Source organism: Callithrix jacchus, chromosome 10 (genome assembly GCF_049354715.1).
Source record: "Callithrix jacchus isolate 240 chromosome 10, calJac240_pri, whole genome shotgun sequence".
NCBI classification, from domain to species: Eukaryota; Metazoa; Chordata; class Mammalia; order Primates; family Cebidae; genus Callithrix; species Callithrix jacchus.
The window spans coordinates 105991128-106001620 of record NC_133511.1 but is presented as its reverse complement, the minus strand read 5'-3'; the positions used below and the strand labels follow the sequence as shown (position 1 = coordinate 106001620).

Below are 10493 nucleotides of genomic sequence, written 5' to 3'. Positions count from 1 at the left end.
TTTTAATGTAGGGAAGAGATCAGATTCGAAAATGATTACCAGGTTTCTGACTTGCACAAGTTTGTGGATGGTGTTTGTCTTTTGTTTAGGAAAAGAACAGAAGACGAAGCAAAATTTGGATGGGAGTAAGATATTAGGGACCAGTAACTAGATCTCCCTATTTAAATGCTAACACGTTCTCATTAAACCATGCAACCTTTGTTTGCATCAACTACTAATTCTACTAACACAGGTAGACTAGGTCTTGCCAGAATAACCATTATGATGCAACGCAGTTCATCAGATCCCAGTATCCTTGTGAGTTGAAAGGATCTGAATAATTACTAATTACTCTCCGTTTTCTTTATATAAAGAAAGGGAACCTTGGAGAATCATGGTTTCAGAAAGTCTCTGTCTCTCTCTCTCTCTCTTGCTTCTCCTACCCCCCTTCCTTTTATTACTATGAAAAAGAATCATTGAGGAGAGTGATATTACAGGTAGCTGTCATCTGCATTTCTTTTCAGTTAGATAAATATTATGTCAGTTTGCTGCCAAGTACAGGCACAGTGGCAGGAAAGTTTTCTGAATGAAGCAAAGGAATAACTGGGTTGGCTATTCTACCTTTCGATTCTTATTTATTACACCACTGCAATTTGTCTTAGAACAGAGACAGCTGTCATTATGCTAGTCTCAGATTAAGCTAACTGTTGTAAACAAGGCTTCCATGGAAAAAGAGACACAACTTACCAGCTTCTGCACTGTGTTTCATTCAGGATTGCCTGTCTTTGCCTTATAGATCTCTATCGTGATGGGACCACAAATCTTCTACCTGTATGTGGAGAGCCTTTTAAAGACCTTCACAGTCAACCCTGAATATAATATCTTTTGCAAAAAGATTGAGGATTAAGGAAACATCAAATTATCTTATGGAATACAAAATTATAGTATACTTCTCAACTTTAAGGTTATTTAAAAGCTGTTTTCTAAGCCTAGAAATCTCCTGATTATTTACATTTAAATGGACTTCTAGAATTTACCTAACAATGGAAATTGGCCACCAGTAGATATCATCCATATTGTATTATTATATCTATGAGTATGATGCTAAATGATGCTTATGATGATTACACTGTCTGTAAGAATGTGTTTTAAAAACACAGTAACTATCTTATTAACAGATGCATTATAAGTGAAACAATGTGTGAAACCAACAGTTATCATTCTGAGCACTTGCCTTGCATGCAACCTAACACCTTCCTCTCTAATTAAAAAGAAGAAAAAGACAAAAAACTTCAGGCAGAGTAGTTTATAAAAACCCTCCCGATATCTGTTCTGAATCTGTGACAGGACAGGACAGCTGGTTCTGGTTTTCACATTTACTCATGGGTAACTTTTTCTGTGCTTTCTGCTCTCTGATCTCAATGGAGAGTGAAGAGTAAAATTCAGCAATCTGTTGGCACACAGATGTGGAGTGATTGTCAAGCTTTTGCTTTTACGTCCCAGTTCCTCCTAATAACCTCTAGTGGCCTAGAATTAAGGACCTGCCATTTGCATTCCAAAAAGAAGCAGATGATAATCAATATGTGTAAAACTTACAAACTGTCAGCAAACCTCAACTTTGGTCTCTTTGAGCTTTATTTACTCCTTTGCCAGATGGACCCAGGTTTCTGATTTAGTCCAAGTGGGTGATTCTGGTCCGCTTTATAGTGGTAGGACAAACTGGGGGGAAATCCTCTTAGCTCTTTACTTTCACTGTTACTCACTTTGTGAAATTGCATTAAATAGTTTTGACTACATGTATAGAAAGGACCTTATATTCTATTAAGAAAGATATTTAATTATTAGCTTTACTGCTAGGAGGAAAAATGTAGGTCATTTCTCTATTAGAACACACATAATCATATAGCACTGGTAAAAGTGTCACTTTTATAACAAGCTCCTTTTCTTGATGTTTATGTGCAACCAGTTAGACTAGAGTTAAAGAGGAAGGTGTAGGTCAACTAGGGCACTGAGCTGATGGCCTTCCCACTGAATTTGAGCAAACAGTAACAACAGGAGTCAATTTTAATGAGACTGGTGCTCCTTGGGAAGGACATGTGCCACAAATTATCAGCTCTGGGAACAAGAGGCAAAAAGGAAGCCACAAAGGACAGGTTTAAAAAGTATCAGTGATTGAATAAGGTGACTTCCCATGGAGAGCAATCAAGGGTCTTGAGAAACTCATCCAAGACCTGCAAGGTAAAAAATTACTGACTTCAAAGGAGAATCAGAACAAAGTATCTATCAAATGTGTTTTGGTAAATAAGGTCTGAGGGAAGGGTATTGATATGACTGGCTGTGTCCCCACCCAAATCTCGTCTAAAATTGTAGCTTTCATAATCCTGAGGAGATTATGTGGGAGGAATCCAGTGGGAGGTAATTGAATTATGGGGTGAGTTTTTCCTGGGCTGTTCTTATGATAGTGAATAAGTCTCACAAAATCTGATGGTTTTATAAAGGGACATTCCCTGACATATACTCTCTTGTCTGCCACCATGTAAGACATGACTTTGCTCCTCATTTACCTTCTGCTATGATAGTGAAGAAGGTAAATGTGAAACTGAGTCAATTAAACCTCTTTCCTTCATAAATGACAGAGTCTCAGGTATGTCTTTATTAGCAGTGTGAGAACAGACTAATGCAGTAAATTGGTAGTGGTAGAGGTGGTACTGCTGTAAAGATACCTGAGAATGTGGAAGTGACTTTGGAACTGGGTAACAGGCAAAGGTTGGGACAGTTTGAAGGTCTCTGAAGAGGACAGAAAAATGTGGGAAAGTTTGGAACGTCCTAAAAACTTGTTGAGTGGCTTTGACCAAAATGTGGATAGTGTTATAGACAACAAAGTCCAGGTGGAAGTGGTCTCAGATGGAGATGAGGTAGTTGTTGAAAACTGGAGTAAAGGTGACTCTTGCTATGCTTTAGCAAAGAGGTTTGTGACATTTTGCTCTTGCCTGAGAGATCTGTGAAACTTTGAATTTGAAAGAGATGATTTACGGTACCTGGCAGAAGACATTTCTATGTGGCAAAGCATTCAAGAGGAAGCAGAGCATAGAAGTTTGAAAACTTTGCAGCTGACAATGGAATAGATAAAAAAAAAAACCCATTTTCTGGGGAGAAATTCAAGTCTACTGCAGAAATTTGCAAAAGTAACAAGGAACCAAGGAATGGAATGTGAATCACCAAGACAATGGAAAAAATGTCCCCAGGGAATGTCACAGACCTTTGCAGCAGCCCCTCCCTTCACAGGCCTGGAGGCCTAGGAGGGAAAAATGGTTTCATGGGCAGGGCCCAGGGTTACCCTGCTGTGTGCAGTTTAGGGACTTTGTGCTCTGCATCTCAGCCACTCTAGCCATGACTAAAATGGGCCAAAGTACAGCTCAAGCCATGGCTTCAGATGGTGCAAGCCCCAAGCCTTGGCAGCTTTGATCTGATATTGATCCTGCTGTTGCATAGAAGTCAAGAATTGAGGTTTGGGAACCTCCACCTAGATTTCAGAAGATGTATGGAAATGCCTGACTGTTCAGGCAGAAGCTTGCTGCAGGAGTGGAGCCCTCATAGAGAACCTCTGCTATGACAGTGCAGAAGTGAAATATGGGATTGGAGCTCCAAAACAGAGTTGCCACTGGGCCACTGCCTACTGGAGCTGTGAGAAGAGGGGTAGTGGCAACTTGCACTGTGTACCTGGAAAAGCTGCAGACTCACTGCCAGCCTGTGAAAGCAGCTGGGAGAAGGGCTGTACCCTGTGAAGCCACAGGGGCAGATCTGTCCAAAGTCACCTCTTGCATCAACATGCCCTGTATATGAGATATGGAGTCAAAGGATATCATTTTCAAACTTTAAAGTTTAATGACTGCCCTATTGGATTTCAAACGTGTGTGGAGCCTGTAGCCCCTTCGTGTGGCCATTTCCCCCAAACAGGCTCACAGGGAGAGGGGACTTACCTTGTCTCAGATAAGATGTTGGACTGTGGACTTTTGAGTTAATGCTGAAATAAAACTTTGGGGACTATTGGGAAAGCATGATTGTTTTGAAATGTGAAATGACCATGAGATTTGGGAGGGGCCAGGGGAGAATGATATGGTTTAGCTGTGTCCCCACTCAAATCTCATATTGAATTTTAATAATCCCCATGTGTCAGGGTGTGGCCAGGTGGAGATAACTAAATCATGGGGCGGTTTCTCCCATACTGTTCTTGCAATAATGAATAAGTCTTACACAATCTGATGGTTTTATAAATGGGAGTTGCCCTACACAAGATCTCCAGCCTGTTGCCATGTAAGAGGTGACTTTGCTTCTCTTTTGCCTTCTACCATGTTTATGAGGCCCCTCCAGACATGTGCAACTGTGAGTCAATTAAACCTCTTTCCTTTATAAATTATTCAGTATCAGGTATGTCTTTATTAGCAGTATGAGAACAAACTAATACAGGCAGGAATTACTGTAATACAAGAAAGAAGGAATTATGTTATGGGTCCCAAAATTTGCTTGAGTAACCTGATCAATTAGATCTTATTCTGGCATCATCTTGTAATCATACACACTGAGCAAACTCAACCCTACATGAAATGATCAAGTCTGAGATCTTAAGAAAATTGGGGGGCCAGGCACAGTGGCTCATGCCTATAATACCAGCACTTTGGGAGGCCAAGGCGGTTGGATCAGGAGGTCAAGAGATCAAGAACATCCAGGTCAACAAGGTGAAACCCTGTCTCTACTAAAAATACAAAAATTAGCTGGGCAGGGTGGTGCGTGCCTATAGTTCCAGCTACTCAGGAGGCTGAGGCAGGAGAATTGCTTGAACCCAGAAGGCGGAGGTTGCAGTGAGCTGAGATCGTGCCATTGCACTCCAGTCTGGGTAACAACAGTGAAACTCTGTCTCAAAAAAAAAAATGGGAAATTTTATGGAGCTTTAAAATTCAAATAACATATTTCAAGATGTTAACATGAAGAGATGCATTGTATAGCATCATGTATCTTTTTCTTCTTTCTCTCCCTCTTTCCAGAATCTAGGGACTTCTACAATTTGTTTCTTTTTCAGATTCACTTGCTCACTTCTCTTTTTCTAATCCAAACATTTTGCAAATGTGTTATAAACAAATAGGTAACTGGAGGCTTCTCTTGCCATTTGGTGCCTTACTCTTTGATTATTCTAATATTAACAATTACAGTTTTCCATCATCCAGAGAAGCTGCTTTTAGGATGAATAAAAATTAAATTCTCTACTGGGATGTATGCCATTGGAGTCATATTTCTGCTCTGATATCTTATCACATTTTCATTTTTGTGGCTTAGCTCTTAGGGCAAATATATTTCCTATTCTTATGTTTGAGAAAAGTATTACATCATATCTCTTAAATTCTCTGGGGCCAGCTTTTTTTTAAGTCACTAAGAATCTTATACTTTATCATAGAGAGCCAAAAGCAGTTGTTACATTGAGGGCCAAGTTTCTTTTCTAAAGCTCACTTTATCAAATATTGTCATTATTATTTTATCATCATTCTTATTATTAGTATCATTGATGTTACTTCTTGAGCAATCGTAATCCACTGATACATTCACAAGATATAACTGTGTACAATCTTTAAAGGAGAAGACTGTGCATCAGAGAGTTTAAGTCAGAGGACTAAGTCACATAACTATTGAAGGTTGCTAAATCATGATGGAAACCTAGTTATATGTGATTAAAAAACCCATGTACTTTGTACTACAGTCTATTTCTACAAATTAAGATTAGTAATAGAAATAAGCATCTCCTTTTCCACTACATTTGACATTTATTGAATTTAATAATCTTTGGGAGGTTGTAACATAAGCTAACAAAAATTACAGGCAATTACATGTTAAACTGGGCAGTACTTACAATGCAATTGCAATTAGGAGAAGGATGGTAAATGAAATAATAAGGAAAAGGTACATGAAGGCTGGAATTAAATTAAGTCTCATTCATAATAATTGCTGCATTCTGAAAGGGCCATAGCATTTACATTGATTTCTATATATCTGATCTTCTTGGCATCTGGGCAGAGTTGCTATTATCCTCCCTATCTCACATATAAGGACATTGAAACTCATGAATGATCCTCTCTACCTCACATACAAGGACAACCCAAGAGAACAGCCTGCCTCAAGTAGATGCCATTTGGTTGTGTGCAGTAGCTTATGCCTGTAATCCTAGCACTTTGGGAGGCCTAGCTGGGCAGACTGGGAGTTCAAGACCAAGCAACATGGTGAAACCCCGTCTCTACTAAAACATAAAAAATTAGCCGGGTATGGTAGCATGTGCGTGTAGTCCCAACTATTCAGGAAGCCGAAGCAGGAGAATTGCTTGAACCCAGGAAGCAGAGGTTGCAGTGAGCCAAGATAGTGTCACTACATTACATCCTGGGTGACAGAGTGAGACTCTGTCTCAAAAAAAAAAGTAAATGCCATTTATATATTAATTCAAAATATATCGATAGCTTCCCTCTGCCAAGCACTGTACAGGCTCTTAGTAAACAGCTGTGAACGGGATACTTAATGTTCCTGTCCTCAAGGAACTTATATTCCTATATGAGCACAGTCTGTCAGTTATTAAATATAATAAACGAGGTACAATCAACATAACAGATTCTCATAATCTTAGCTGCTATGGAGGAAATAAAGTAAGAAATGGAAATAGTGATTAGAGCTAGCAGTGCATGAAGGGAGAAGATGGGTTAGTGCTTTAGATAATGGAGTTGGAGAGGGCCTCTTGTAGAAGGTCACATTTGAAGTGAGATCTGTGCGAAGAAAAGAGTCAGACATTAAAGAAACAAAGAAGAAAAGCTTGAGAAATATCTTCCAGAGGAAGGAAGAGCACCATTAAACATCCATAGGCAAGAATCAAAGTGCCATGCCCAAGGAACTAAAAGAACTCCCATATTTCTGAAACATAGAACAGAAGGTTGGAGAGGGAGCCAGAGGTCTGAGTATACAGGGCTCTGCAAAATATAGGAAGAGTTCGGATTTTATTCTAAGTGACATTGGAGGACGCTGGACAATTTAAAGCAAGAAAGTGTTTTATTGGATATAAATTTTTAGAAAAAGATATTCTGGATGACAAGGGGTTATGTATGGATACAGGCAGATCATTTAGCATGCCACATTTAGCAAATGACAATGGTGACAATGGAATTGAAGAAAGTTGGTGGATATATTTCAGGCACCAAATCAAAAAAATATGCTAATTAATTAAAAGTAGAGGCTGGGCATGGTGGCTCACGCCTGTAGTCCTAGCACTTTGGGAGGCCAAGGCAGGCGGATCACGAGGTCAGGAGTTCAAGACCATCCTGGCCAACATGGTGAAACCCTGTCTCTATAAAAATACAAAAATTAGCCGGGCATGGTTGTGGGTGCCTGTAATCTCAGCTACTCAGTAGGCTGAGGCAGGAGAATCAGTAGAACCAGGGTGGCAGAGGTTGCAGTGAGTCGAGACGCACCATTGCACTCCAGCCTGGGCAACAGAGTGAGACTTGGTATAAAAAAAACAACCAAACAAAAAAGCGTAGGGGTGAGAGAAATAGAAGAATTAAGATTTAATTGTAAGTGTTTAGTGTAAGCCCTCAAATAGACGTTGGTGCCCTTTGCTGATTTGAGGAAGGGAATTGAAGGACAATCTGCGGAAATGGGAGGTGAGATACCACGTGTACTATGTGAGATACACTCATCTTAAAATGTTATTAGACATCCAGTGCAAGACACTGTGTTTAAAAATGAGTCTAACCTCAAAAGAAAGATGAGGACTGAAGTTAAAAATTTGGCTGTTAGCTTACAGATGTTATTTAAAACTATGGAACAAAATCAGATCGTCTTGGAAGAGAGTTTAGATAAAGAACTTGAGGGCTTCCACCAAATGTTGGAGTGCTCCTACATTCATAACTGAAACAGAGAAGGACATAAAGGAAACAGATACGGCTGGTGAAAAAGCTGAGAGAAACATGGTGACACGGAAGCCAAGAGAAGATTGTATTTCCACAAGGAGCAAGTATTCATGTGTCTCAATTGTTGCCGCAAGGTCAATTAGATAATGGAAGATATATAAACATTGGATTTATCCACGCCAAGGTCACTAGTAACATGAACAATAGTGATTTTTGTAAATTGGTTGAAATGGAAATCCATACAAAGTCTAATAAAAAACAAAAAGGAAGTGATGGAATGGAGGTAATAAATAGAGACAAAGGTTTTAAAGATATTTGCTGAGAGGAAAATGCATGAATAAAGCAATAGGAGAAGGTATGGAATAAAGACAGAGTAATTTAAGTCTTTATTGTGTGCAGTCTTAGGACTTCAAACCATTACTTTTATACATTTCAATCTCTTAGAATACTAAAAGTCACATACATTTTAGAAATAAAATGAAAGTAAAAATGAGGTCTTCCTATTTCAAGGAGTATAGTATAATCAAATTTGAACAAATTTAATAACAACCACCATTTACTGAGAGTCTGTGCTTTGTAAGGCATAATGCCAGGATCTGCTAATACAGAGACCAATTCATTCATTTATTCAAAACATACAGTTTAGTGAGTACATACAATGTTTCAATATAGTTCTAGGTGCTGAAGTTTCAATAGTAAAACAAACAGAATATACTCCTTTCCTTATGAGGCTATTTTTTTTCTGTGGGGAGAAGAGGAGACAGACAGTAAAGGAATGAGTTGAGTATCTGTATTTACTTACAGAAAAATGGAAAAAAAATTCAACAGGGGAGGAATATAGGTAGGATACAGAGGTGAAGAGATGTAAGAACAATTTTAAATATAATTGAGAAAACTACAGTGAAAAAAAGTTTGAACAAAAATATGACAAGCAATATCGAGAAAAATAGATATGTGAAAAATAGGTCCAGGCAAAGGAGATTGCAATCCAAAGGGCCTGGATCCTTCTTCCCAGACCAACTATAATAAGTAGAAGAGGGAGATTGTCTCTGATGCTTATCTCTATGCAGTTCATTGTTGATTTTGACAAGAGCAGTTCAGTAGAAAAGTGGAGAAGGAAGCCAGGTTGAAATGGGGAGAGAATTAGGTGGAGGTAGAAGATACAGTAAACTATTTCAAGAAGTTTTATTGTAAAGAGAAGCAGAGAATCGGGATGGTTGTTGGAAGGCAATGAGGTCTGGACAGGGATATTTTTCAAAGGCAGATTTATAACAGGATGTTTGTACACTGATGGGAATTGTCTAGCAGAAAAGGAAGAACCAGTGAGCAGCAGAGAGGAAGAACTGCTGAAGCGCAGTCATCCCAGAAGAGGGGAGAGAGGCTGGGTAATGATTAAAAAGACAAATAAGTAAAAAGTTTGCCATTCGGTATACAGACAAATTGACACACCTACAGAACATGAACCTGTTGAAATGTATCTCTGACAGACTATGAAATTGACTTTTATTACTGACAACTTACCAGTTTGTTGGAGAAAACTGTGTGTGGGTGAGGAGTAAAACTGACTGAAGTTGGAGTGAGGTGCCCCGAAAGTTAGCTGTATGTTTTGAAAACAACCACATCCAGTTTTCTTAAAGGGGTGGAGAGAAAATCAAAAGAACACATGTACTTGGGTCGTTAAAAATGTAATATAAATGTAGCTCTCTTTTATGAATTTGAGAAGAAAAGTAGAGCAGATTTTTTTTAATCCTACCCAACTCAAAATTAAAAAAAAAAAAAAAAAAAAATCCTACCCAACTCTCACAAATGTAAAAACTGACTCCTCTTAATTTTCTAAAATGTAGGTTACTCAAGGACATTTGTTTTCCTTATTTTTTTATTGCATTTTAGGTTTTGGGGTACATGTGCAGAGCATGCAATACAGTTGCATAGGTACACACATGGCAGTGTGTTCTGTTTGCTTTCACCCCTTCACTCACATTTGGCGTTTCTCCCCAGGCTATCCCTCCCCCTGGCCCTCCCCTTTTCCCCCCAATAGACGCCAGTGTTTAGTACTCCCCTTTCTGTGTCCATGTGTTCTCATTTTTCATCACCCGCCTATGAGTGAGAATATGCGGTGTTTCACTTTCTGTTCTTGTGTCAGTTTGCTGAGAATGATGTTCTCCAGATTCATCCATGTCCCTGCAAACGACACGGACTCATCATTTCTGATTGCTGCATAATATTCCATGGTGTATATGTGCCACATTTTCCCAATCCAGTCTATCATCAATGGGCATTTGGGTTGATTCCAGGTCTTTGCTATTGTAAACAGTGCTGCAATGAACATTCGTGTGCATGTGTCCTTATAGTAGAATGATTTATAGTCCTTTGGGTATATACCCAGTAATGGGATTGCTGGGTCAAATGGAATTTCTATTTCTAAGGCCTTGAGGAATCGCCACACTGTCTTCCACAATGGTTGGACTAATTTACACTCCCACCAACAGTGTAAAAGTGTTCCTTTTTCTCCACATTCTCTCCAGCATCTGTTGTCTCCAGATTTTTTAATGATCACCATTCTAACTGGCGTGAGAT

At 39.0% G+C, this 10493-nt stretch overlaps 1 protein-coding gene across 42 annotated transcripts in view; it reads left to right on the top strand.

Annotated features, from left to right (window-relative positions):
- LRRC4C (leucine rich repeat containing 4C) overlaps positions 1-10493 on the top strand; it is a 1379884-nt gene that overhangs the window by 651539 nt on the left and 717852 nt on the right. The gene's annotated exons all lie outside the window — the stretch shown is intronic.